This window comes from Apodemus sylvaticus, chromosome 22 (assembly GCF_947179515.1).
Source record: "Apodemus sylvaticus chromosome 22, mApoSyl1.1, whole genome shotgun sequence".
NCBI classification, from domain to species: Eukaryota; Metazoa; Chordata; class Mammalia; order Rodentia; family Muridae; genus Apodemus; species Apodemus sylvaticus.
In genome coordinates, this window is record NC_067493.1 from 6691417 (window position 1) to 6713847 (window position 22431).

The following is a 22431-nucleotide window of genomic DNA, read 5'->3' on the forward strand; positions in this document are numbered from 1 at the left end:
TTCCCAAGAAGAAGGAAGGAGAGGACCCGGGTCCTGGAAAGGCTTGATGAAGCATTGTAGGGGAACACCAGGACAGAGGAGTGGGAGGGGATTGATTGGAGAACTGGTATAGGGAAGAGGACTTATGCGACTTAGGCGGGGGGGGGGGGGGAGGACTGGGAAAAGTAAAATCATTTAGAATGTAAACAAATAATATAGAAAATAAATAAGTAACTAAGTAAATAAATAAATAAATAAATAAATAAATAAATAAATAAAAGAAAAAAGAAAAGAATACTCCCAAAGAATGTGGTGCACTATATTCCAAGTCTGGAATCTGAATAGACCTAATCTCAGAAGTTCACATAAAAACACACTCAAAATACACACATACAGATACTGAAATTACATAAATTTCATTTCACTTTACAAAGAGACATTTGGGAAAATTGGTTTCATTTTGTCCCAATCTTTTCTTCTTACATTGTAAGAATGTTTGTTTATTTATTTATTTATTTATTTATTTATTTATTTATTTATCTATTTGTTTGTTTGTTTGTTTAAGTTGACCTTCAATTAATTTAGAAATATTTTATGCCTGCTATTTTATATGTAAAATTATCTGTGACAATCTACAATTTTAACTTGTTTATCTATATAATTCTTCAATTTTTTCATAAATATTTCCATGCAACTTTTTTATTTTTTCATAAAAAATACATTCACCTTCTTTGTCAGTTAATTTAGCCATGTATATATGTCTTCTATTTTATCTGAATAATATACTATGAAAATCGCCAATTTTAACATGTTTTCCTGTATATTTCTTCAATTTTATCAGTTTGATTTTCTACTTAAATCATCAATTTTATCAGAAAATGTGTATAAATCCTCCTTCAATTAATTTAGAAATGTTCTTCAAGTCAAACAATTTATACATATTATTTCCATTATAATATTCAATTTATCAGTAAATGTTTATAATTCCACTTTGAATTAATTTTGAAATGTTTTATGTCAAATTATTTATGTTATTATAGATGAAAATCATGAAATGTAATATTTTTTATATATTTCTTCAATTATACCAAACTTTCCATGTAAACCTTCTTTTTATTCCACGAAATATTTCTACTTCATTTCTGAATTAATTTAAAAATGTTTTTATGCCTACCATTTTATCTGTATGATTTTCATAGAAAATTTTCAATTTTAATGTGAATTTCCATATATTTCTTCAGTACTTTAGAAATATTATCCATGTATCTTCAATTTTATCAGAAAATATTTTACTTCCTTTTTCAATTACTTTAGCAATATTTTATGTCTACCATTTTGTTTGTATAATTTTCCATGAAAATTGTTAATTTTAATGTATCTTTCTATTTATGTCTTAAATTTTGTGAGAAATATTTTCTGTGTCAGTAAATATATGTCATTCAACTTTAAATCAATTTTAAAATATTTGTAATATTTTTATCTGTGTACTTTCCTTTATAATCTTCAATTTTAACATGTGTTTCTCTTACATGTGTAGATGTATTTCATCAATTTTATCAGAAATATTTTTTAATGTACCTTCAATTTTATCAGAAAATGTTTATACTTTCTTCTTCAATTAATTTAGATATATTTTAAGTCAACAAATTTATCCATATTATTTTCTATTATAATCTTCAATTTTGATATTTTTATATATTTCTTCAGTTTATATGAAATATTTCCCTTTAAATCTTTGATTTTATCAGAACGTGTTTACCATCTACTATCACTTAAATTAGAATAGTTTTTTTTTTTCCCGAGATAGGGTTTCACTGTGTAGCCCTTGTTGTCCTGGAACTCAATCTGTAGACCAGGCTGGCCCTCGAACTCAGAAATCCACCTGCCTCTGCCTCCCAGAGTGCTGGGATTACAGGCGTGCGCCACCACCGCCTGGCAGAATAGTTTTTATTTCAAATAATTGATATATTATTATCCATGAAACTTGTCAATATTTTTTAAAGTTGTCAATTTTATTACTATTTTCTACATAATTCTTCAATTTCATCAAAAATACTTGCCATGTAAATCTTCAATATTTCATAAAATAGTTCTACTTCATTTTTCAGATTATTTAACTATTTTGATGTGTTTTCTGTATATTTCTACAAATTTATCTGAAATAATTTCCATGTAATATTTTCCATTTCAATTTTACCAGAAAATGTTTATATTTCCTTCTTCAATTAAATTAGAAATGTTTTTCAAGTCAGTCAATTTATCTGTATGATTCCATGAAAATCGTCAATTTTAACATTTTTGTATATATTTCTTCAATTTTTTCAGAAATGCTTATAATTCACTTTTAATTATTTTGTGATTTCTTTATTGCTTCTGATTTTAAGACTTAGTCTCTTTTGTTCCATTCCACAACCCTTTAAATTGTATTTTCTTCCATTTCTTCAAGTGATTTATTTTTCCCTCTCTAAGGGCTTCTACCTGTTTGTCTGTGGGTTGCTGTATTTCATTAAAGGGTTCATTTTTATCCTCATTAAATACATTTGTCATCCTCATGAGGTGACATTTTAGGTTAGACTATTGTTCTCATTGTGTGTTTGGGTAGCCAGGGTAGAAGAACTGGGTTCTGATACTGAGAAATTACATTGGCTTCTGATGGTTATGTTCTTGCCTTTTTCTTTCACCTCCTGCACATTTCTCTTGTTAACTTCCCTGGGCCCCTCTGACCAGAGCAGGTGACTTTGGAGACAGGCAGTGCTGTCTCTGGTTAGGTCAGACCTTCCGTGTCCATGCTTAGTGCAGCCTTCATGTGTCCCCATGTCTCTGATTAAGGAAGACATCCTGAAAGCCAGGTTGACTTTGCGGTCTGGGGCAGACATATTGATCTGCCCTACTTTCAGGTGGAAATGCAGACTGAAAGGACAATGTGGCTCAGGAAGAGCCTGCTAGATACCACATCTGCTAGTCTCTGTCGGGGTACAAAATGGTGTGGGGGTAAAAAAAGGTCTGACCTCTATTTCTAGATATGGAAGGCCACCTGTTTGACAGGTAGACTGTTAGGAGTTAGAGGCACACCCTGTTTTTCATAAGTTCAGACAGTGTAAATTCTTCAGGTATAAACGCTTTATACAATACTGTGTATGAACTGAAAACAGATAGAAGCTATCTCATGTTCCACACAGCACAACATGGAATCAGATATATGGTTTCAACAAGAAATAAAAGGACAACAAACTGAAAAGAAGCTATGAAATATTATTTGTGAGACGTAGAAGAACATTTTCTTTTATATAGTCATAAAGTACTGTAGGGAATATCTTAAGACTGCAATGCAAATGTATAACTTAAAGGAAAATGAAAACAAAACAGCAACAACAATAAAAGACTCCCTGGATAATCAGGAAGGATACAGTGGTGTGTGGTGTGCCTTCTTTCCACCATGTCAAGTCAATAACATGAGCTTAAAGCAGAAAGAAAAGCAATTACAAGAAATATTATTTGTGTTCCAAGGACATGGAGAATTTCTCTGTAGAAAGCCACATGGAGTCTCACCTCTCAATCTTGGCAAAATCAAATTCAAATTTATTGGAAGACCTTTATGTTTGACCTCTAGTCTGACTATGAGTATAGCATGGATCCAAGTCTAATGCTCATGTGCATCAATGACTTCCAAAAGAATGCCACAGCCCAGGATGACATTTCCATAGTAGACACATTAGAGTGAGAGTCAGCTTCCCTGCAAATTCCCAATTCATTTGTCATGGTATTAGTACCCAATATACAAGAAGTATGGAATAAAACAATATCAAGGCACACAATTTTCCCAATCTACAGGTCTGCAAAAGTACTAAAAATATTCAAATTGACAAAGTTATAATGCAACTGAAGTATGAAACAAATTTTTATTCGTAGTAGATAAGATGGTACAATAAACTACATAGCAAGATTTTCTTAGAAGCCAATGACATAGCAACCATTCCACTAATTGAGTTAAAGATTCCATTTTATTCAGTGTGTACATTATGGGTCAAATATAATGTAGTTGAAACTATCATTAATCAAATTCAATGCTCCATCTGTGACCCTCTTTGTAACCAAGTGACATGAACTGGCATAACAGACATACATCTGTGTTGTTGCAATGTAATCCAAACAGGACTGTTTCTAAACACCAACTAGACATGGATGAAAAATATAAGGTATATACTAACGTTAGCAATACAATTCTCTCTCAGAAATGGCATGTGGATTCTTGCATTTCTTTGAGAAAATCTGTGAAATTGTTCTCAAGCTTCTTAATGAGGTGCAAACAAACATCAACAAAGAAATGTTTCATCAAATGGCACTGACTGCCAGGGACTGATTATCAGCCAAGAGATCAGCATGATAATTCAGTGAATGTCTGCACAGTTACTGATATTGGACAGGACGGGGGTTGGATTTTTATAATACAGGCATTTTGGATTTTGCATAATGACAGGCTCTCCAGATGACAGGAGTCACAGGAAGTTTAGAGATATTTTGTAAACATGACTAGTGTACAATAGCATATGAACAACAGAGAGAATGTTCAACTCCTGGCTCAGTGTTTCATGTGAGACTGTGCTTCCCTACACTAGACAGTGGAAGACATAATGTCCCATGATTCTTCTCACAGTGTGAATGATAAGAAACTTTTATGCCCTTTTAAACTTTTGTCTATGGAATTTCTGTTGAAATCCATTGTGTTTTCCATATGGCTGTTGACACATATTCTGGACCAAGCTGCCCAGGAGAAGATTGTCCTTGGGAATTATGCCATGCATACAAATGAAATCATGGCACCTGAGGATGGAGAACATGATTTTCAAAACATGTTTTCAGAAATATGAATGACGTCATGGGACCTGAGGATGGAGAACGTGATCTCCAAAACATGTTTTCACAAATGTTTTGATCAAAAGTTTTCAGACCTCAGATGTAAAGCTTGAGGCCAGATTTTTCTCAAAGTATCTAGGGAGCATGACATAGTTTGAATGGAAAGGAATTGCAAATATAATTATGTGAATCTCCGGATAGCAATAGTCTTAAAACAGACACTTAGTTGTAAATGTCTGTGTTATGTTTGTCTGCATAAGAAACGGATTTCACAACTGCTACATCGGAAGGCCTAGCAGACATGAAGAAGCTGTGTGCTTTCTCTATTTCATTTTTGCTCCTGAAGTTTTTTCCCTTCTTGTGCTGTTTGACAGAACCCATTTGCTTTTGGAGGATGAAAAATAATGAAGACAATGATGGAGATTTGAGAAGTGACTGTGGTTTTTTACTTTTGCCAGAGGAGGGACCTGTTGAAGACTATTTATATAATAAAATGATTGATTTTAGGTAAGTCATTAACTTTATTTTCTGCATCAGTGTCATGAATTAGAAATATGTTACCCCCTGTAACTTTAGAAACCACTGAAAATTAATTATTACACCAATCACTATTTTAATAGCTATAAATGTATCACAGTTTAGTATAGCCTTAATACATTGGGCTCCATCTCACAATGATGGAAAATGACTCTTGATTCTCCCTCTTGAGTATTTGTTGATATTATGTATTATTGAAAGATGTCTTTGTATCTGCCTTGAATGCACAATTCCCAGCTTTATTAACAATTCAATATGAAAAAACAGCATCACTGACTATATTCAATTGCCTGCCAATGATTCCTGTATGAGCATACATCTAAATGCCTTCATAAAATGGTTATCTAATTTTGGTCTACAACAGTTGGGCATACATTCATTCATTAAAATATTTCGGTATGTTTTGGTTTACTCTACCTGATTACAAGTATAACATTACATATATACTTGTGAATATACATATACTTTGCTTTATGAAATAGTCATTAAATGAGAACCTCTTGAAATTCTAGATTTAACTCTGAATGTGGGAAAAGGCTGCCAGGCTTCATATTCTGTTATGAGAATTAACTTTTGGTTCAATTACACAAATACACAGACACAGATTATACTTATTGTCAGGATCAGAATAATGGTCAATATTTCTACTAACTATTGAATAAATCTAGGAGAATAAATATACTTCTTTTTGAGAAGAAGATGTCCTCAAAATCTAAGATCCTAAGCATGAGATGTTGCCATATGTGCATGGAGATAATGGGGTAAGGTGTGTTGAAATAACTCACCTTTTAGCTAATCAATGCACTTTGGATTTCTTACTTTCATGAAGCAAGATTTTTGGTGCTTTTCTGCCTCTGATGCTCATCACATCTCTCATTCAATTTTCATGTCTTTGGGATTTAAATAACATGTTTTTCCATTTGTAGCCACAATACACTGTACACTTTGATAATGATGGTTGCTTCACATGATCATTTTTCTCTGTTGGGTTAGTATGAATTTCTCTTCTGGTGTTTTCTGTATTTTTCCACACTTCATTGGAAAATAGTGGAAATTATCCTTGGTGACACTTTGATAAGCCATTATATGATTTATATCCAAACATATATGAACTGTGTCAATGCACTTATCAGGTTTTAGAAAGAAAAACTTATCTCCAAGCATTCAATTGAAAGTCCAAATTTCATTAAAAGAGCGTGTTTGGTATGTTTTCTCCAGATGAGAAGTAATAGGTAATAATAACAGATGAACTGCTAACTGTGTTGGTGTAGATCAACAAATTTCTTAGGCAGGGAAGATCTCTGTGCGAAGACACCATTTAAAAGATTGCAAAGATTGAGGAAGAGTGAAGTGATAAGAGAAATCTGATAGGTTTTTAATAAATTGACATACTAACAACATACTAAAAGTTAATATTAAATTAGTGCATAAAACAGCTCAAATGATAAAAATCTGGATATGTGGTATATTATATCATTGTGTGTAATTTGAAATGGATGAAAAATTTAAATGAAATATATTTTTAAATAATAATTCTGTTTGATGAATATTAACATTTGAAAATAACAAAAACATGTTCTACAAACATCATGGATATATTATTGATAGCTTTTCTCATTGTGCAAGAACTTAGCATTTTCATAATATTTAACTTCACAATGTTTATTCTGTTTGGAAATTTGTAACATATTCTTACTGATAAAATAATGTCTTTCTTTGTAAAGCAGATAACCATTTTCAAGTATAATGATTGTTAGACAATATACACACATACAAAACACATTTTAAAAACACTCACACAATGCCAGGTATTATCACATAAGAGCTTTTGAATATATATTTTTTTGTTTTCCTTTATTGGATATTTCCTTTATTTGCATTTCAAAGGTTTTCCCTTTTCCTCTTTCCCCTCCAGAAACTCCTTACCTATCTCATCCCTCCTCCCCTTGTCTTATGTTGGTGTTCCTGCCCACAACCACCCACAGTAACCTCACCATCCTGACACTACACTGGGGTACCAAGCCTTCACAGGACCACGGACATAGCCTCCCATCGAAGCCCTGAAAGGCCGTCCTGTGCTTCATATTCAATGACAGCCTTAGTTCTCTACATGTGTACTCTTTGGTTTGGTTGTTTAGTCCGTGGGAGTTCTGGGGTTTCCAGTTGGTCGATGTTGTTGTTCTTCCTATGGGTTGCAAACCCCTTCAGCTCCTTCTGTCCTTTCTCTAACTCCTCCATTAGGGAAATGATGCTCAATACAATGGTTGTCTAGAGCATTAATGCCTGTGTTTTTCAGGCTCTGGCAGAGTTTGTCGGGAGGCTGTTCTATCAGGCTACTCTCAAAAAGCATTTTTCGGCATCCACAATCGCGACTGGGTTTGATGACTGTATATGCGATGGTTTCTTGACAGTCTCTGCATGGCTCAATGTCTGGTCCACACTTTATCTCTTATGAGTATTTTGTTACTCCTTCTAGAAACGACTGCAGAATCCACAATTTGGTCTTCTCTTGGAGTATCATTTGGTCTGTGAGTTGTGTCTTGGGTGTTCCAAATGTCTAGGTTAATATCCACTCAGCAGTGACTGCATACAACGTGGGTGCTTTTGTGACTGGCTTACCTGACCAGTTTTGTTGAGTATAGATATTTGTAGTAAGATCAATTTTTTTAATTTCCTCAGTTTCTATTGTTATGTCCCCCTTTACATTTCTGATTGTGTTAATTTGGATACTGTCTGCGTACCCTGTGGTTAGTCTGTCTTAAGGTTTATCTATCTTGTTGATTTTCTCAAATAACCAGATCCTAGTTGTGTTGAATATTTCTATAGTTCTTTTGTTACTACTTTGTTGATTTCATCCCTGAGCTTGATTATTTCCTGCTGTCTACTCCTCTTCGATACATTTACTTCATTTTGATCTAGAGCATTCAGATGAACTGCTAAGATGATAGCGTATGATCTCTCTACTTTTTTATGGAGGCACTCAGAGCTATGAGATTTTATTTTAGCACAGCTTTCATTGTGTTCCATAATTTGGATAGGCCCGACTTTATTTTCATTAAATTCTAAAAAATCTTTAATTCCTTTCTTTATTTTCTCTCTGACCAATGTGTTATTGAGTAAATTATATATTGAGTAGTAGTTATATATTGAGTAGTTGTTCAGCTTCCACGTGTATGTGGGATTTCTGTTTTTATTGTTATTGAATATCAGTCTTAGTCTGCGGTAATCCCATAGAATACCATGGATTAGTTCAATATCCTTGTACCTACTGAAGTTTGTCCTACTGAAGTTTGTCCAACTATATGGTCAATTTTTGAGAAGGTAGCAATATATTTCTTAATGGTTCAGTTATAACATTTTATGTTCTTTTCCTATGCCTAATCCCCAAATAATACCAGGTAGATTTTGAAAAAAATTAATTCTCAATATTAGATAAAGTACCCTCAGCTGCAGATATGGTTAAGTATGCATTAATGATAATTTCAGGCTATGAAAATATACAAATATAAGAGTTGAACAAAATTTTTGATGTATTATTTGCTTCTCAAAAGACACAATATTATTAAGATGTTTGATGTATAAAATCGTTTTAAATAATTAAAAAGTAAGGAGAATATGTTGTATGTTTTGTATGAGTATCTTTTAAAAATATATCTGTTGAATTACATCTCTAAGATTATTTTATAGTGTCTTATTCAATAGGACTGTATTCTACTTCAAGGATGGCATTGAGACATAGAACAAACTCCTTAACATTTTACACAAATACAAAATGTATCATATCATACCATAGTGCCTTATACCTATGCATTCTTAATTTTGTATTCAACACTAAAGATGACTCATTCATGAGACTTATTTCAAGATATTTATTTAGAAATTTACAATGTATCATAGTACAAACTATTGCAATTGAAATTTTATGTTTCACACATCTCCCTTAATCATCACTATGCCTTGTTTTAGAATACCAGCAAGAAGATATGAGTTTTTTCTGGTTATGTTTTTTGCTACTGAGGAGATTAATGAGAATCCTTATCTTTTACCCAATATGTCTTTGAAGATTGTCACCATGCTTGGTCTGTGCCGAGATACATTGGGAGTTCTGGATATAATACATTCACAACAAAAGTATAGTGAGAATTTTATTAATTATATCTGTGGAATACATGAAATTTGTTATGTAGACCTTACAGGCCCATCATGGAAAACATCCTTAAAAATGTCAATTCATTTCCGGACACCAAAGGTAAGAATGCATGACATTGGGTGAGTCAACAGCATTAAATTCCATTTAAATGTGCCAACAAGAAAACTTTGACAGCATGCATTTATGAGTGTTCTGCTACACATTCAGACAGACACAGACACACATAGGCTACGTGTGTGTGTGTGTGTATGTGTGTGTGTATGTAAATCTATTTATATCTACACACACACACACACACACACACACACACACATATATATATATATATATATATATATATATATATATATATATATATATATATATATATACAAATCTATCTATCTATATATATCACTGTATATGGATATCACAATATAAATATACATATATAGAGAGAGAGAAAGAGAGAGACAGACAGACATACAGACAGAGAGACAGAGATAAAGTGTGAGAGAGATAAATATGTAAATTAAGGAATTAAATAATCAGATCACAAATGTACCGGAAAAACAGGCACACTGTGTTCTAGAAATTCCAACTTGTAAGAAATAGTCTAGAATCTAAAAGGAATAATACATGATATTTAGAATATATTCGTACTATCCTTGATAGGAGTTCAGAAAGGTGAGATATATTATTTGAATATAATTCCAAACATTCTAATAATCATATTCCTGGTGTGGATGTTTCATCTTCTCTTCTACATTCTTTAGGTTTTCTTTGGACCATTTAATCCTAACCTAAGTGACCATGACCAGTTTCGCTATGTGCATCAGGTAGCCACCGAGGACACACATTTGTCCCATGGAATGGTCTCCTTGATGCTTCATTTTAGATGGACTTGGATAGGTGTGGTCATCTCAGATAATGACCAGGGAATTCAGTTTCTCTCAGATTTAAGAGAAGAAATGCAAAGTCATGGGATCTGTTTAGCTTTTGTGAATGTAATACCAGAAACCATGCAGATATACACAACAGAGGCGATGATATATGATAAACAAATTATGACATCTTCAGCAAAGGTTGCTATCATTTATGGTGAAATGAACTCCACTTTAGAAGTCAGCTTTAGAAGATGGGAATATTTAGGTGCTCAGAGAATCTGGATTACAACTTCGCAATGGGATGTTATCACAAATAAAAAGGAATTTAGCCTTAATTTTTTCCATGGGACTGTCACTTTTGCACACCACAGCAGTGAGATGCCTAAATTTAGGAATTTTATGCAAACTATAGACACTGACAAATACCCAGTAAACATTTCTGAGTCTATCCTGGGGTGGAATTATTTTAATTGTTCAATCTCAAAGAACAGAAATAAAATGGAACATTTTCAATTTAACAACACATTTGAATGGATAGCACTGCAAAAATATGACATGGCCCTGAGTGAAGAAGGTTACAATTTGTATAATGCTGTGTATGCGGTGGCCCACACCTACCATGAACTCATTCTTCAACAACTAGAGTCTCAGATACCTGCAGACTACAAAGGAATGTTTACTGACTGTCAGCAGGTTAGTCAATGTGACCTTTTATATGGACCCAGAGAAAAACATGCATATTGGTTAGAGATTATTCTCTCAGTTGAAAGATTTCTGCCCTGCAAAATTCACTAATTTATTTTTCACTTGGATGAATATCATGCACAAGGAAAACATTTCATAGGAAACAGTAATTTTTTTTTTATGATATCAGTGAGTTTTGTGAAAACATGTCTCAACATTTCATCAAATGAGTTCAAAAATTAAAATAGAAGCCAAGGGTTTTATAATAAAAGCCCTAAGTGATGACTAAATTAGAATATTTTTCTAAAGAGTGATTTTTCAAGAACCAGTACATATGCTATAACTAATACTTACTCATTTAAATTAACAATGATTTACAAAACCACAAATGATTAACGCTGTACATTTTATTAAGTTTCTGTTTACCTCATATATGTTCACTATCTTTACATGAGAGACCAGCAGCCATTCTTTATTTTCACACACATTCAGAATTCCCCTTCATTTGTGCACACATGGCTACATTTTTAAAAATGTATTTTGGAAAACATAAGCACACATACACTCATACACATTCACATAGAAAATGCTACTTGTTATATGCTAATCAGTTTTTGCACAATTTACCATTGAACATTCATATAATGTATATAAATTTTCAGTTATCAATGAGGTATATATATTTCTTATTACATGGGAGTATTTCAATGCTGCTGTCTTTTGTGAAAATCATAAGGAAATTAGGGGAAATTCTCAATTTTGCTTTCTCTTTATTGATATGCACATGTAAGCATCTAATGATGGATCTCATTTAGGTGTCTTCCTTGCTGAAGACCAGGGTATTTATGAACCCTGTTGGAGAACTGGTGAACATGAGACAGGGAAAACCAGTGTACAGATTATGACATTTTCATCATTTGGAATTTTCCAAAAGGATTTGGAATAAAAGTGAAAATAGGAAGCTATTTTCCTTGCTTTCCACAGATGCAACAACTTCACATAATTGAAGACGTGGACTGGGCCACAGGAGGAACTTCAGTAAGTATACCACAGATTTTAGTTGTTTTCAAGATATCTACATTTTAAAACATGAGGTACTGAAATAATATCTCTGCAGTTAATTCCAATTGATACTTTTGCAAAAGACCATGCTCAGTTACAAGCACCAATATCTGTTACCTCTCAACTCCCTGTAAATCTTATCATAGAGATAAATAGCCTCTGTATTCCAAATACCTATTCTCCACACACTACAGAAATTTATATTTATAAATTAATATATATAATGAAAAAATTGAAACTATATGTGTACCATGGATTTTTTTAATTCTGTAACAACATATATATATATATATATATATATATATATATATATATATATATATATATATATAGCCTAATTAAATATAGAATGTATTCTTTAACAGAAACCTTTTTCCAGATTCAAGGTTTACTTTTTTATTTATGTATATGTTATTGGTTATTTTATTTACTTACATTTCACATGTTTTTCTACTTCCCGGTCGCCCCTCTTCTGTAGGGGATTGCCTTATCTGGCAGCAGTGGGAAGGGAGCTCCTTGCTCCTGTGTAGGCTCAATGCGCCAGGATAGGGTTATGCTAGAGTGATGAGACAGGTGTCTCGTAAAGGCAGGGAAAGGGGGAGGGGAAAGAAATTCAAGTTATTGTTTTAAACTTCATTAATTTTAGGGCAGTCTTATAAAACATATTTTGTTCATATCAATCAAATAAACTTTTTTGATTTACCCTACATTGTCTCTCCACAAACCTCAGTATTCTGATTCTTTTATTTATAAATCACGAGGAAAAAAAAAACCTGATGTCACATAAGCATTCTTTTTGGATATATCAGTTTAGGAAGTAAAGTGTGAAATTGCCACAACCTGAAAGTTACATATATAATATTGCATGCTGTAGAAAATATTGTATGGCATTTGGTGTACTGTAGGGAAATACAAAATAATAATGTGTCTGAAATTGTGAAGAAATACTGGTTCACAGAGGAATATTTGCAGCCATATCTGTTAATGTCCCATATATATATGGTTCTTTATATATATGATGTATACATGAACTACACACACACACACACGTACACACACACGTACATATATACACATTCACTCTTACGCAAATACTATATAATATTTATATTTTGTCTCAGGTTCCATCCTCCTTTTGTAGTGTACCATGTACTCCTGGATTTAGGAAAATTCATCAGAAAGAAACAGCAGACTTCTGCTTTGATTGTGTTCAGTGCCCAGAAAATGAGGTTTCCAATGAAACAGGTACCTGCTTGCATGGAGAAAAGAAATGCTGAATTTGAATCCTTCTCCTTCCAAACTAGAAAAGTTATATGGCCTAAATGGTAACTGAAATCCTAAAATCTTCCCATTTCAGAACTTACTCAGTTAAATAATTTCAGCTTCTTTTGAACCCAGCAACTAACCTGCAGACTCATCTACAAACAATACATTTCTCGCACAGTATGCTTGTTTATGATTTTATATTATGCAGACAACATTTAGGAGTACAAACATATGTACCAATTGTTAAAGACGGATTTTTCAGCATAATCTAGGAACATATTTATTTTTCTTTGATTTTTTTTGTACAAAAAAACTTGATTAGTTGATCACTCGATAATCTTTCCCTCAATCACCCATCTTACTTCCTGACAAAGACTAGATGCTCAGGGTAAGAGTTGTTGTTTTATGAAATATATTTTAAGATGTAAGATGAACGCCAGGCAGTGGTGCCACATGCCTTTAATCCCAGGACATTGAACGCAGAGACAGGTGGATTTTCTGGATTACAAGGCCAGCCTGGTCTACAGAGTGAGATCCAGGAAAGCCAGTACAGTACCGAGAAACCCTGTCTCAAAAAAGCAAAACAATTCATAACAATAAAAGGTAGATGGCTTAAGGGATTGAGCATTTCCTGTCAAACAGTAAGAACTAGACTGAAGATTTCAAGAGTGAAGATTTCAAGAAAGAAGAGATGGCATAGTGCTTATCATCAGTCACCACCTACCTAAGTCAAGAGAGATGAATATGAATATTCATTACCTTCACGCCACCTTGGAATGAATAGTGGGGAATAAAGAAATTGTACCAAAATGAGAGGAATATGCAAATGTTTATGAGACAGAGAGCATCAAGAATGAAAATATTCGTTTAGGCAAACAGTGTTTGCATGAGGAATTGGATGTTCTGATTTCTATAGGAGATACTGTCAATTGGCACCACCCAAAAAGCAAACAAAGTACATAATGCATTTCATCAACAGACATCAGTAACTACCCATGCACACTAACCTTGTCTATGAATAGTGATATTATGGTTTGACAAATTTAAAAGTATCTGAGATCATCCATATTACTATTTATCATATTTTCTTTCTTTTTTGTTTAATACATAAATTTTCCATTCCATGTCTTATCACGGTGCTTTGTTTCACTACAAAACGTAGGTAAATAGAGAGCAATCTTAAGTCAGTTGTCCCTACAACAACAAGGAATGGATTAGATGCTCAATACCTAAATATTTAGCTATATATTCTCTGAATAATACAAATACATAATTATTAACTACATAATTATAATATCTTATATGGTTTTATTGTTTTTGCCAGCAGATATGGAACAGTGTGTGAGGTGTCCAGATGGTAAGTATGCCAACTTCGAGCAAACCCACTGCCTTCAAAGAGCTTTGTCATTTCTGGGTTATGAAGATCCACTGGGGATGGCTCTAGGATTCATGTCTCTCTCCTTCTCAGTCATCAAAATTCTAGTATTCATCACTTTTGTGAAATACAAGGATACTCCTATTGTTAAGGCCAATAACCACATTCTCAGCTACATCCTGCTCATCTCTCTAGTCTTCTGTTCGCTCTGTTCATTGCTCTTCATTGGACTTCCCAACCAGGCCACCTGCATCCTGCAGCAGACCACATTTGGAGTATTTTTCACTGTGACTGTTTCTACAGTGCTGGCCAAAACATTAACTGTGGCCATGGCTTTCAAGCTCACTACTCCAGGGAGAAGGATGAGAGGGATGCTGACATCGGGGGCACCTATCTTGGTCATTCCCATTTGTACCCTGATCCAACTTGTTCTCTGTGGGATCTGGTTGGTAACATCTCCTCCCTTTATTGACAGAGATATACAATCTGAACATGGGAAGATTGTCATAATTTGCAACAAAGGCTCAGTTATTGCCTTCCATGTTGTCCTGGGATATTTGGGTTCTTTGGCTCTGGGGAGCTTCACTGTGGCTTTCCTGGCTAGGAACCTTCCTGACAGATTCAATGAAGCCAAATTCCTAACTTTCAGCATGCTGTTGTTCTGCAGTGTCTGGATCACCTTCCTCCCTGTCTACCATAGCACCAGGGGGAAGGTCATGGTGGTTGTGGAGGTCTTCTCCATCTTGGCTTCTAGTGCAGGGTTGCTAGGGTGTATCTTTGTCCCAAAGTGTTATGTTGTTTTAGTTAGACAAGATTCAAAATTTATACAGAAGTACAAAGATAAATTGATTCATTGAAACTGTCATAGTATGAAAATGTTAGATGTTACTCATCATATTTTTTATTTGTCTTAACCAAAGTAGAATTTAGTCAGAGAAAAATTTTACATAATAAACAAATTTGAGCTTACAAATAGGACAGTGCTGTACTTTCTGACACCAATTAACAAAGATTGGCGGAACATGGTTTCATTCATAAGTCCACAGTCCTGATGATATTGAGAACTGGGAATCTCAACTGAGGAATGGCTACTTTCATTTTGAGCTGTGGTTTTGTGTGGAAGCCATGAAATTAATAAATGATTAATAAAAGGTGACCCTACTGACTGAGGACAGTACCTTCTCAGAGCGAGTTGTTCATGGAGTGATAAGAAATAGGACTTCAGACAATAATGACATGAAGTCACTAATCAACATTATTCCATATGATTTCATGGAGTGCTTGCATCCAATTTCATGCCTTGGCTTCATTCAATAAACTGTGACCAAGGTACATGAGTAAAAAACACTTTTCTCATATGTTTCCTTGATCAATATATTTTTAAAAGCAAGAGAATCTAAGACGTCACCGAAGTGGTAATTTTCCTCTGTTTGGATTTGGAAAATCATAGATTCCTGTTGCAATAATAGGCACTGATTTGAAAAGAGAAACAAGCATGAGTGTTTGCAGAGTGTGTAGAAGTGACAGCATTGCATATATCAGGACAGAAGCACTAGACTTTGGAATAGCTTTAAATGTACTCAGAATGTAGTAAGAATATCAAATAGTATACAAAGAAGGGAACATTTTAAGAAAAGGACAAAGGGGTTGAGATTGGGCCTGCAAGATAAGGCTCTGTCAATTTATGTACAAAGACACAATTTCATTAGGAAATGAAGATGTTTCATTAAATGAGAAAAATCACTAATGAAAATGCCCCCCACAAAAACCTCGACCACAGTAAGTTAAGTGGATTTGATGACAATATAAATCACTCTAGATGATGGGTTTCATCATACATTTTATCAAAATATGAGTACTAAAGTTTATTTCAGTTTAATATTGTATACACATGAACATATAAACACATGCACACTATTATTTCTTTACATCTGGTGTTGAAGATCAGTGTAATTTTTCCCTCAGAGCACTATTTGCTGTTTCATATCTTAAATAAGGTTTGGGAGTTTATTTTTGACACTGTCATTTAATTTCTTTTTGTTTACATTTCCTGTCTCCCAAACACACTTTGTACCACTCCCTGCACGCCTAAAATGTGCATGGCCTCTTAGGCTTCTTATCTCATTGATTGTTACTGAATGTGTGTATATTTCCATATATATACTATACACACACATTATATATATAATAGTACACATGCATATACAGATACAGATACACATATTACAGAGACTGTGTAACATTGCATGTATTTATCTTCTATTATGGTTGCCAAGCAGTGCTTGCTGACAGGAGTCTGGTATGGCTGTGTCCTAAGAGCCTCTTCCAGAGCCTGACATATGCAGAGGCGGGTGCTGGCAGCCAATCATTGAATTGATCACTGCAGCCATAATGGCTGAAATAGAGAAAGGACTGAAGGAGCTGAAGGGGTTTGTAACCCCATAGGAAGATCAATAATATCAACAAACCAGAGCTCCCTGGGTCTAAACCACCAACCAATGAGTACACATGGAGGGAGCCATGGCTCTGTCATTATATCTAGCCTAGGAAGGCCTTGGGCATAAATGGGAGAAGAGGCCTTTGGTCCCATGAAACCTCAAAGTCCCAGTGTAGGAGGATGGCAGGCCAAGGAGGCAGGAGTGTGTGTGTGTGTGTGTGTATGTGTGTGTGTGTGTGTGTGTGTGTGTGTGACATACCCTCATAGAAGCAGGAGGAGGGGTGGGATACAGAGGGGGAAATGAGGAAATGGGATATCATTTGAAATTTATATAAATGAAATATCCAATTATTTAAAAAAAAAAGATACCACAAGGATCGTGGCATTTCTCTCATAGAGCCAATCAACTATCACAGATAATGGACCAAAATAGACACTGCATCCTTTGGGAACCTCTGTGTCGTTTATTCTGTGGTGTGAATAATGTAAACAACACCGAGGTTCCCAAAGGATCTATGTTCATCCTCAGCATGACTTCTTGCCCTTCTCCATCATTTTATCCTCCCTACCCCTCAATCTCCTCCTGCAGATGCAGTCACATGGCGGCTGGAACTTAACCCTGTTCATCTCCCAGCTCCCAGCTGTGTCTTCCATTATTTAAGATCCAATTGTTCTTGAGAGAGGGGTGTGGCTCACTCACACAAGGAAAAATGCTGCAGCCTTGACCTTTATGCACAGGCCTGCTCAGAAAACCACATCCTTGTTGCACAACAAATAGGGAGGGCAGGGCTGTCGTCGATGTTGTCGATGCTAAATTCAGTCCGAGTTATTAGGAGTCATCCAGCTTCTCTGTGTAAGACAGTTCCACACTGTTGATTAATGACACAATTTTAAAATCTGGGCCTTTCTATTTCACGGAAATGTTAGGACAAAACACAACAAAAACTTAGAGTCATCTATGTGTGACCTAAAACACAAACTCTGAGCAGTCTGGGGGTCAACAGAGCTGATGAACACACAAAGTGAGATTGGAATGAGGCCGTATGATTACATTTTCCCCACAGACGCAGACTTTTATACAAGTCTCACCTTAACAACAATTAAATTGACCCAGCATCTGTGGCTACTTAGGAAGAGTTGCACTGTTGTGATTGCGTTACATTAAAGTCACCTTGCAGACCGAGAGCAGCTGAGGGAGGTTTTCTGAGTCCAGTAGTATTTAAATGAAATTTTCATCCATTCACACAACGTCAGCTGAGCTTCTAGCACAACCCAGCTCTGTGAAAGTAAAGGATGCTGCGTAAAAAGCACGGGCCTTGCCTCACTTTGTTTCTTTTTCTTTTCCTTTTTTAAAATTTTTGTTTTATTCACACGTCAAATAGGATCCCCTTTCCCAGTAAGTTACCCCCTGAAAACCCCCATCCCATCCCCATTTCCCTACTCAACCCCCTGCCCCGCCCCAATTTCCTGACTTTCATTCCCCTATTCTGGGGAATTGAGCCTTCACAGGACCAATGGCCTCTCTTCTTATTGATGTCTGAAATGGTCATCTTCTGCTACATATGTAGCTGAGCCTCCATGTCTATTCATTTATTATTCATTCATTCATTCATTTATTCACTTACTATTCATTCATTTATTCATCTATTCATGTGCTCACTTAATCATCTATTCATTTATTCATCTATTCATATATTCATATATTCATTTATGCGCTTATGCATTTATTCATATATTCGCGAATCCATTTATTCATGTATCAATTCGTTCATTTAAATATATTCATTTAAATATATTCATTTATTCACATATTCATATATTCTTATATTCATATATTCATTTATTCACATATTCATATATTCTTATATTCATATATTCATTTATCCACACATTCATATATTCATATATCCACACATTCATATACTCATATACTCATATATTCACATATTCATATATTCACACATTCATATATACACATATTCATATATTCATATATCCACACATTCATATATTCATATATCCACATACTCACATATTCATATATTCACATATTCATATATTCACATATTCATACATTCATACATTCATATATTCATATATACATATATTCGCATATTCGTATATTCATTTTATTCATTTTATTCATTTTATTCGTTTTATTCATTTTATTCATTTATTCATTTATTCATTTATTCATTTATTCATTATTCATTGTGCATCTGTGCATTTATGCTTTTTATGCATTTACTCATTTATTCAGTTATGTGTTCATTCATGCATTTGTTCATTTATGCATTTATATATTTATGCATTTATTCGTTTATACATTTCTGTGTTTATGCTTTTATGCATTTATTCGTTTATTCATTTATTCATTTATGCGTCTATGCGTTTATGCATTTATGCGTTTATGTGTTTATTCATTTATGCATTCATGCATTCATGCGTTTATGCATTTATGCGTTTATGCATTCATGCGTTTATGCGTTAAAGCATTTGAGTGTTTACGTGTTTACGTTTTTGTGTAATTACGTATTTACGTTTTAGGAAACAGCTGTCGCGGACTCATTCCTGATTATAAGATCCTGAGGGTTTCCTCCATTTTGACATTAACAGCCGGTTAGAACTTGTTTTCCTCCTTCCTGTAAGCCAGCAGGAAGTGTTCAGTGGGCGCGGTTTAGAGAGGCTGCCTGTGACAGTGGGCGGGGCTTAGCGCAACTGGCCGTTACTGTGGGTGGGACTTAAGGCAGCTGCGTGTTACTGTGCGTGTGGGCGGGGCTCCGGTGACTGAAGGGGAGGTGAGTGGGCGGGGATAAGCACGAGTCTAGGCAAATTCTGGGCCACTCTAAGAACATGCCACGCCCACCTGGACCGAACCCTGCCCACGCGACCCCAGCCCCGCCTCCTCTGTCTTCAAACCTCGCCCATCTGAGGCTGCAGCCCGGGCCCACGCATTGTCATGAGAGATGTGCAGAGTCTTTACATCCATGTAGAGTGATGAGTGCAGATACTCAAAACTGCTTCAATGCCTGGAATAAATCACATTTCTGTGCCACATCAAACCTGTTTCAAATGACTGAAGAAACAAAATTCAGTATCTGATTAATTGGAAACAAACCGAGCAAGAAGGTTTTATAATACAGAATATCAAACATTAAATTTGATTACACCACCCACATTTCAGAGATTATTCTGTGAAATGAAAATGGGGTAGAGACTATCTCATGTTCCACATAGCACAACATGGAATCAGATATCTGATATCAACACAAAATAAAGGTACCACAAACTAAACAGAAGGTATGGAATATTATTTGTGAGACATGGAAGAACATATTATTTCATATACTCATAAAGTACTGTAGGGGATATCTTAAGACTGGAAGCACTTAAAAGACACACTCCTTTGTCTGCATTGCCAGGGACGTGTTAGTGATCTTCAAAACACAGACATGAGCTAATTGTTGCAACTCACAGCAGGGTATTTACTCCAGCTAGCTTGCATTCATCCCTGCCTCACACCACATTCACTCAGGACAGTTTGTGTGTGTATTGGGCGGCTAACCCCATATGTCCATCAGGGCAAGGCTTTATAGAAAGCTGTAAGCAGGGAGTCCATGTGTAAACATCTAATTGGAAAGCTTCTGTGGCCTTAATAAGTTGTCTGGTGCTGGGAGTTATAAACTTAATTTCTGTTCTCCTCTGAATTGGTGAAGGTTAGGCAAGGGGTTGGCTTGTAACCTGGGGGTGTGTGTTTCTTGGGGGAATGACCTAGAGATGGAGGTCTTTTCGAAGGTGTAACCCAGAAATGCTGGTCTTGTTGGGGATTAGCCTCAAGACAGAGTTTTGATGTGGGGCAATGTGGAAACTAATGTTAGGTACCAGCCGGTTACTTTACCTGTGTTCAAACATAGGTCAGGTTCCCTAAAATGGAGCTGAACTTAAAAGATTTGGCATCTCAAGGCCACACCTGCAGTAGCTAGAAAAGGAGCCTGGGCAATGAATAAGTCTGGCCAGAAGTATGAATGTTTCTTGGCTCCCAGCTGCAAGCCTGTGATTGCTTCCAGTGGAGGGCACTCAGGAGCTAACAATGCACTGTGACAGTTCCCCCTGGTCAGCCCTATCTCTGAGTGCTTGAGAATTCCTGCTTATGCAATTTCCACTAGGCTGTCAACAACCTCTGAGCTGAAATCTGATAGTGATTTCAGACCTCATCCATGATTTTGTGCTTTTATTTCACCGACCGTATCAGACACTGCCAGGCAGGCTACAGTGGGATTCTGTGTGAACCCAAGATCTAGACCCCATGTGCCTAGACACCAACCAAAATGCTTGGCATTAGAGTGTGAGTGTGCAGGAGATATGATGCTGTGCTGTCAGCAGTCTGATCCTAAATCACACCTTGATTGCTAACAGCATAGTTGATTTTGTTTCTAGGTGCTTTAGTTTTCCAAAGGAACCAGATTTTCCAGGCTGTACTAGGATCTTTTGCAAAAACCTAGAGTCCAGAAAGAGTGGAGGAAATACTGGATAAAATCCCTGGCGCCTATGTGCGATTATATGAGAAATGTGATACTGACCCAGTTCCATTTTGTTTTTAGGTTCTCTCAGCTGCCATTGTTTCTCAGAATCTCGGGGCTGTGTTGGATCTCTACACTCTCAAAACATTTGCCATCCACGTTGATTCAGCACAGGGGTTTCTCAAAGTTCTCAAGTTTACTCCCAGTGTGCTGGTTATCTTATGGCCCAGGACACATGAGAACCAGGTTTCCTAAGATTGCCTGAAGACTTCTTAAAAAAAAAAAAAGAAACAACCAAAAAAAAAAAAAAAAAAAAACCCACACCAATTATTCCCGTGACCTATGCCCAAAATAAAAAACAAGCAGCAAAAAATGGGATGTGACACTTCTCAAAATAAAATCCCTTCACTCTGGATGCAATTGTCTAGAGCTAAGCATAATAGGTGACTCAATAGACAGGCAAAGGGAATGGGATAATGGGCCAACAAATCTATTTGGGGTGCCTGGTTTACAGAATAGTGTATCCTGATCTGTATCCACTCTACACTTCACCTTTTCCCTAAGTCCATTTCAAGAAGGAAACAAATTTTCAGCATTTCAACACTTTTTTAAGAAATCTGTAAAAAACCAAACATGAAGTAGATGGCTGCAGAAACCTGGCTGCCTTTGTATATTCTTTTTTTGTGATACAGGAGCTGACA

General features: G+C 35.3%; 2 pseudogenes; both read left to right on the top strand.

Moving 5' to 3' along the window:
- Positions 1-5134: 5134 nt before the first annotated feature.
- Positions 5135-15630, top strand: LOC127672809 (vomeronasal type-2 receptor 116-like; annotated as a pseudogene).
- Positions 15631-20063: 4433 nt separating this feature from the next.
- Positions 20064-22431, top strand: part of LOC127673241 (zinc finger protein 431-like) — a 71503-nt pseudogene continuing 69135 nt past the window's right edge.